At 35.4% G+C, this 7,069-nt stretch overlaps 1 long non-coding RNA gene across 2 annotated transcripts; it reads right to left on the reverse strand.

The window, feature by feature from the left end:
* Positions 1–3,822: 3,822 nt before the first annotated feature.
* Positions 3,823–6,746, reverse strand: LOC140867279 (uncharacterized). 2 transcript variants are annotated; one of them, XR_012145101.1, is made up of 5 exons: positions 6,067–6,746; positions 5,820–5,984; positions 5,493–5,739; positions 5,241–5,384; positions 3,823–5,016 (listed from the first exon to the last, which is right to left on the reverse strand). It is a non-coding gene; the product is annotated as an uncharacterized lncRNA (long non-coding RNA). The 2 variants fall into 2 exon arrangements; XR_012145100.1 differs by lacking the exon at positions 3,823–5,016 and having other exon boundaries at positions 5,101–5,384.
* Positions 6,747–7,069: the final 323 nt, after the last annotated feature.

Here is a 7,069-nt window from a genome sequence, read left to right on the forward strand (position 1 = left end):
AGATCATCTTCTTATCTTTCCAACGCATACTGAATCATTACATTTGGATCACGGAGCTGAGAGATATGGTCATTACACCAGAACTGGTCTGTCATTGCATATGTTGTCATCTTGTTCTTCCAGTTCACTCTTGAGGCGTCGGTTTGACCTGGATATCATCCAAATTTGTCCAAATGTCATAAGACATAACTTGTAGACTTTTGTGTTGGCTATGAAACGGTTTAGGCGGCTGGTCATTTGGTTTATCTAGCTACGAGATATGCTTGAAAAAAGCAGTGCGCCAGAAATGATGTTGAGCTAAGATTGTATTCTAACAACTTAGCACTTCCAATTTGTCTACTATCAGCTGCACACTTAGTAAATATGTTAGAAAAACAATAACAAGTTTTGTTATCATCAAAATCAATATTGCTTGCATTTTCGGACCCAACAACGAATCCTGAGGGTTGCTCAACGAAGACTTCCTATTGAAGATTTTCATTTAGGAAGACACTGTTAACGTCCATTTGATATACTTTAAAGTCTTTGAAAGATGCATAGACAAGGAACATCCTTATCGCTTTCAGTCTAGCTATTGGTGCATAATTTTCATCGTAATCAATTCCTTCCTCTTGCCTATATCCTTGAGCAACTAGTCTTGTTTTGTTCCTGATAATTGTTCCATCTTCATTTAGCTTATTTCTGAATACCCATTGAGTACCTATAACAGCTTGATGAAATGGTCTTGGAACAAGATCCCAGACTGAGTTTTTGGTAAACTGATTTAACTCTTCTTGTATTGCTTCTACCCAGCAATTGTCAGTCAATGCATCATCAATTTTATTTTGCTCTGTTTGTGATATAAAGGCTGCATGAAGAAACTCTTTGATCATTTTTCATCTTGTTCTTAATGGTGCAATTGGATTTCCTATCACCAGATTTGGTGGATGTTTCTGACCATTTAAGATTGGGTCCAAGTTGTCCTTCAGGATTTAGTGTATCTATTTAAGTTGGATCATTTATGTATCCTTGATCATCCACTGTATTATCATTGTGTGATTGATCTTCCTGAGAGTCATGCTGATAATTTTCATCTCTCTCAACTGGTTGAGTTAATTGATCTTCAACTGCTTGTTCAACTTGTATGTTCTCAACTGCTGGATCTACTAATTCAGGTTATGGATTTTGAAGTGATCTTTTGATTATAGATGAATCATCTTCACTATCATCCTCCAGCTATATCTCCTGGAATCGATCTGAGAGTTGATTGACATTTGTTGTAGTTTCAATGGGCACTATTTCATCAAAGATAACATGCACAAATTCTTCAACATTTAGAGTTCTTTTATTAAATACTCTGTAAGCTTTGCTAATAGAGGAATATCCAAGAAACAAACCCTCATCTGAATTTGCATCAAATGCGGTCAAATGATTTTTACCATTGTTGTGAATATAACACTTACAACCAAATACTTTGAAGTAGAACACATTAGGTTGTTTGTCATTCCAGATCTCATATGGAGTTTTCAAATGTTTCTTACATATCATCGATCTATTCTGAGTATAGCAAGAAGTGTTTACAACTTCTGCCCAAAATCTTTGAGACACCTCAGTATCAGCTAACATTGTTCTCGCAGCTTATTTTAGAGTTCGATTTTTCCTTTCTGCAACACCATTTTGCTGTGGTGTTCTAGCTGCTGAGAATTCATGTTTGATTCCATGATGCTCTAAAAATGAAGACAAATTTTGATTGACAAATTCAGTTCCCCTGTCACTTCTGATTCTGTCAATCTTGTTTGATTTTTCATAAAAAAGTCTTTTGAAAATCTTGATAAGTTGGGAAGCAGTTTGGTCTTTAGATTTTAAGAAAATGACATAGGTGAAACGTGAGTAGTCATCAACAATGACAAAAATATTGTAGTAGCCTGGTTCCATTTTACAATATTAATTCATCTAAATCATGTTAGGATTAATAAAACATGATTAAGAGATTTTTCTATGATTAAACAGACCAAGGAATCGGATCTAGAATATCCAAAACAGTCCGGAAGGGGTCCAAGTTTTCGGGTGGATCGGATGCTCCGAACCCAAGATCGGACCATCTGAACCAGTGGAGTTCGGAAGGTGTGTATGAGTTCGGAAGGAGGATGAGATCGGATGGTCCGAACTCCCTATGGACAGATGTCCAAATCTGGTGAAAAGGATGACGTCACATGGACAGACTGGACGATCCGAAGTAGGATCGGACCATCCGAAGTGTCACCCAGACAAGTTTCAAGAGAAATTATACAAGTGTATCGGACGCAAGAGATCGAACGATCCGAAGTGGTATCGAACCCTCCAAACTGGCATGCATGCAACGTGGATATCATGCAAGGATCGGACCATCCGAATTGGGGATCGGACGATCCGAACTCCGTCTATAAATAAGGATCGAGAGGCTCAATTTCAATTCGCTCAGAATCCTCTCATCTCCTATAATGGCTCAATTTTAAGGGCTTTGAGACTCTTTTATAAAGAGTTGGAGTAGGTTTAGTATATTTTTATATAACAGACAGTGTAAGTAGTAGCGGCCAAGCAGCGGATCTTTGGCGAGGTGTCCAGGAGTCTTAGCATGGCTGTGCCCAAGATCTGGGCATTTGACATCAGCGAGCTGAAGACGGACGAAAGTATAGCTCTAGCTCCTTATATAAAATAGGGAGTATGTTATAGTTTAATTAAGGATTTTAGAGCATGATAGTTGATGCATGATTATTATGAATTCTAGTGTTGCATGATAGACTTGGAACCTGGATGAGTGTTTCTAGGAACTGCCTTAGAAAGGTATGTAAGTACTGACTGAAATTGACAACGGGTTTGCATGCTTATGTGTTGCATATTATTTGACATGATGGATGTTACTGTTTTGAGATATTATGTTGCATGTGCATTTCATATTGAACTTGGATCTTCTTCAAGATAAGCCAGTGTTATAGGGTGTTCAGCCCTTGTTAGGACGTTTGACACTGAGAGTCACTAAGACCGACGGGTCTGTTGAACTCTAGTGATCGGGGGACATTTGGTCCACGTCATGTTAGGAATTAGTGGTTGGATCTAGCGGTTTGATTATCCGAGGCTACAGCTCATGTCCTATGTGTCAGTATGAGTGGATTTTGATTCATTATCCAAATAGAACAGTGATTATTATAATAAGGGCGAGTAACACATATAAACTATTTTTTGTATTTCAATGGGAAAGTCCAAAAGTAACATTCAATTCAACCAAAAATAATTTCGGATCAGGTGGAGCAATTTCATAGTAACATTTTTCCAGCGTAGCCCACAAACCTAAGATTAAGCAAGGACGACCATATTGATATGTCAATGTCGTTACGATTTTGTTTTAAATCAGTCATAACATCAAAACATGTTTACGAATTAATAAAATGGAATCAAAATATTAGAATGAATGATCACAAAAAACAACCCAAAAACATTTATTTACAACATTCCAATTAAACTTATTTTTACCTTTTCATGATAGATTTAGCATTTAAACTTTTGCTTTGTTTCAATTACACAACTTAATAGCCTTAAACAATGAATTCATGTCTATATACAATTCCCACTTGAGGCAAGACTAACATATCATTACTGCAAGATCTCAATTACATCATACATTCAGCTAGAATTCATAATTCAACATTGAACCATAGATTAATTCCAGAAATTTTCATAAACTGAGGAAAATGGAATCATTCGACATGAACTAAAAGAAATATATGAACAGAATATTTTGCTCTATTTCGATCAATTAAACATTTTAAATTATAAATAAATTTAGCATCTAAGTTTACCCAACATGAATTCATACAAAATCTGTGTAGAACTATCTTTCCTCACCTTTCAGATCTTGAAGAAATTTTAGGCAAATTCAAGAACACAATAATCCGATTTTTCTTTCTGGTGAAGTATGTAATTTTATTGGAATTTCTCTCTCAATTAATATTTGTCTTCTTCTTGAACGAAAAGTTTGGATTTAATTATTTACAAGAGCTAAATAATTTGTTAATGGATTTTGTAAATACTGCACTTTTATGAACACACACGAGTTTTTTTTGTAAGTGAGCTTGTAATAAAAATTGAATATAAAAAATTTAAATAACTAATTTTATAATTTTTTGTGTGAGTAGTTAATATTTTATAAAATGGTACTCATATATATAATTATCAAGTATGGGTAAAATTGTTTTCAAATCTGCCTAAAAATTTATTCAATCAACAGGTTAGGTGAGTTAAGATGGTTCTGCTCAGATTTTGTAGGAATTCATGTTTGGGTCAATTTAAAAATTAGATGTTGAATTTATTTAGAACTTAAAATAATGAATTGATCGAAATAGGACACAAATATTTTATTATTTTTTAGTTTGTTTCATGTTGAATGGATATGTTTTCCTTCTGAATTTACTACGAACTTATATTTGATTTAGACATAAAAATTAAATTGATAATGTGGAACAATTGCCATCATTGACCGAGGAGGATTATAAAATAATGGAAAGACTATATACCTTTCACAGAATGAAAGTGAAGTGAGTGCTAAGAATGTATGTCTCCCACTCATTAATCAACGTACCTACCCACATTAAGTAAACCTTCATCCACCGATCGAAGAAATTATCTCTTGATTGCATCCCTACTGGTCTCTCATTTCTCAATTCATATCTTCCGTAATTCATTTCGTCCTCCGATTACTGGTGCATTCAGTCCACCATGCATGTACTTCTGCAGGTGTTGCATCCTGAACTCCACTTACTGCATTCTCAAAACAAGACAGATATGTGATTTTCCGTAATTCATTCCGTACGTACTCCACTTACCGTACCGGCGCATTCATTCCACCATGTACTTCTGCTAGTGGTGCATCCTGACCTCCACTTACTGCATTCTCAAAACCACATCCGGTGGTTGTCCACGTAACAAGTTGTCCCATTGCCATATTGTAGTTGATGCAAAAACAAGGGAATGAAATTTGAGTATATCCGGGAGTGCCAAAAGCTAGCAAATTGAATTTACGCCATCTCAATTGGTCATGTCTTCGGAAATTTTCAGAATGCTTATTCTTTATTCCCACCCAAATTAATATATCGAAAAGAATATTTTTGATGATGTTTTCTTTACCATCTAACACAAATAATATTAATGTTAAGATAAAAGTAATTGTTTATGTAGCAATTATTTGAAAAGAATTTAATAAAACTTGAATAGGAAAAAATACATACCACCAGAGACACCTTTTTCAATAGTAATAACATAACCTTTTTCAGACACTCATTCAATCCATCGTTGCTGATGAACTTTATTTCTTATTTTCATTACGTCTTTCCCAAGCTTTTTGGTCCAAAGTGCCATGTAATTCTTGTTTCCTGTACCTAACGCATAAAATGAGAAACTTAAAAGTTAACAATAAGTGGTGAGATATTAGTTTTAGTTTAAATAACAGAAAGCATAAAAAGCATGTTAACAAACTTCACCTTGGGTCCCTTTAACTCGCATGTGGCGACGAGTTCGACGGGCCATGTTTTTTCTCAAGCAGCTCTCCATCTCTTTTTGCGTTTCCATCGTGAGCTGAAATTGTTTGGGGACGATATGAGGTGTGTGGTAGAAACACACCTCATTCTTGAATATTGGCAAGATTGCCAAAGACATTTTCAACTGCTTCCTGTAGTTGACTGACATATTTTCAGCAAGCATTTTATATGGTTGCCAGTCAATATCATCCTGCCCACAAGATCAGTCAATTCAAGACTGAAATCGTGTGTTATAGAAAAAACTCTTGGTGAAGATAGAAATAGACTCACCGAAAATAGTATCGATTTTGTCAGTGCTGATGTTATTGTAGGTATTGCGAAGAACTGGTGCGATTGCTTTTGCCCAGTCCACCATCAAAGACCATGTTCCTGGCAGATGTTCATCCAGGACTCCAAATACCGCCCTCAGTGTCTGATGCGAATCAAAGCAAATATCTAGAACAAACAAACGACAAAAAATCAGAAAACTGTACATTAATTCCAGCAAACCAATAAAATAAAAACTTTAAGCTCTAACCATCACAGTAAACATTGCTCCCCGAATTGATGCTTCTTTCCCGTTTTCTAGCTTAGTTTTGTACTCGACCAGAGCATCATGAATCTCGGTCAGACAAACATCACCCCAAGCAAACTTTCCAACATCTTCAACATTATATTTCTTAAAAAAGTTCCATAGAAAGCTTTCACACAAGTGTTGGAAGAATCTGGGACTATGGTACAGCCTAGCCTAAAAGAAACAAGACGTACTGTAGCTCTAACCCTAGTATCTAGAGGATATTCATCATTAATGGCTACTGTTTTCAAAACAGACAACACAAACCCCTTGTTATGTATAAATGCACCAGGGATTGATTCAAATAAGTCTTGGGATATCGAAGGGCCGTGACATTCATTGCCAATAAGGGGGTTTCCAGAAATTGACAATCCAACTATGCATAGGATATCAACTAAACTTAGATATAGACTCAAACAGTGAGATTTCTCATCGTAACACCTAGCTAACTGTTTGACCAAAGTTCTACACTGGTTTATCGTACCAATCCCAACCATCTTTAACAAGTTCTCGAAGCCGCTGCCCTCGAGAGCTTGAATCACATCCTCAGCCACAAGTAGTTTTGTTATGCTGTTCAAATGCTCATAGATCTTCATTGTTCACTACAAAAACAAACAAACACTTAGGCACACTAACACACTGTTTTAGCAGTCTCACGACACACTGTTTTAGCAATCTCACAAAAAACATTTTTCGAGTTTGCGTTATTTTTATACGTGTTTCTTGCACGAGATGTTCCAACTCGTTGGAATTCAACATATAAATTGTTATTATCCTCTTTTGAATATAAAAATTTATTATGTACATTTTTTCATCAATTTGTTCAAGCTCGTGATATTTATTTGTTTTCAAATCAATGGAACATATGCACTACTATTTGTGAAATTTTAAAAGTTTTTAATGATGCTAGTAACCAATTATCTGGTGTTTATTACCCTACTTCACATTTAGTTTTAACACATTGTTG

Source organism: Henckelia pumila, chromosome 4, assembly GCF_033568475.1.
Source record: "Henckelia pumila isolate YLH828 chromosome 4, ASM3356847v2, whole genome shotgun sequence".
Lineage (NCBI taxonomy): Eukaryota > Viridiplantae > Streptophyta > Magnoliopsida > Lamiales > Gesneriaceae > Henckelia > Henckelia pumila.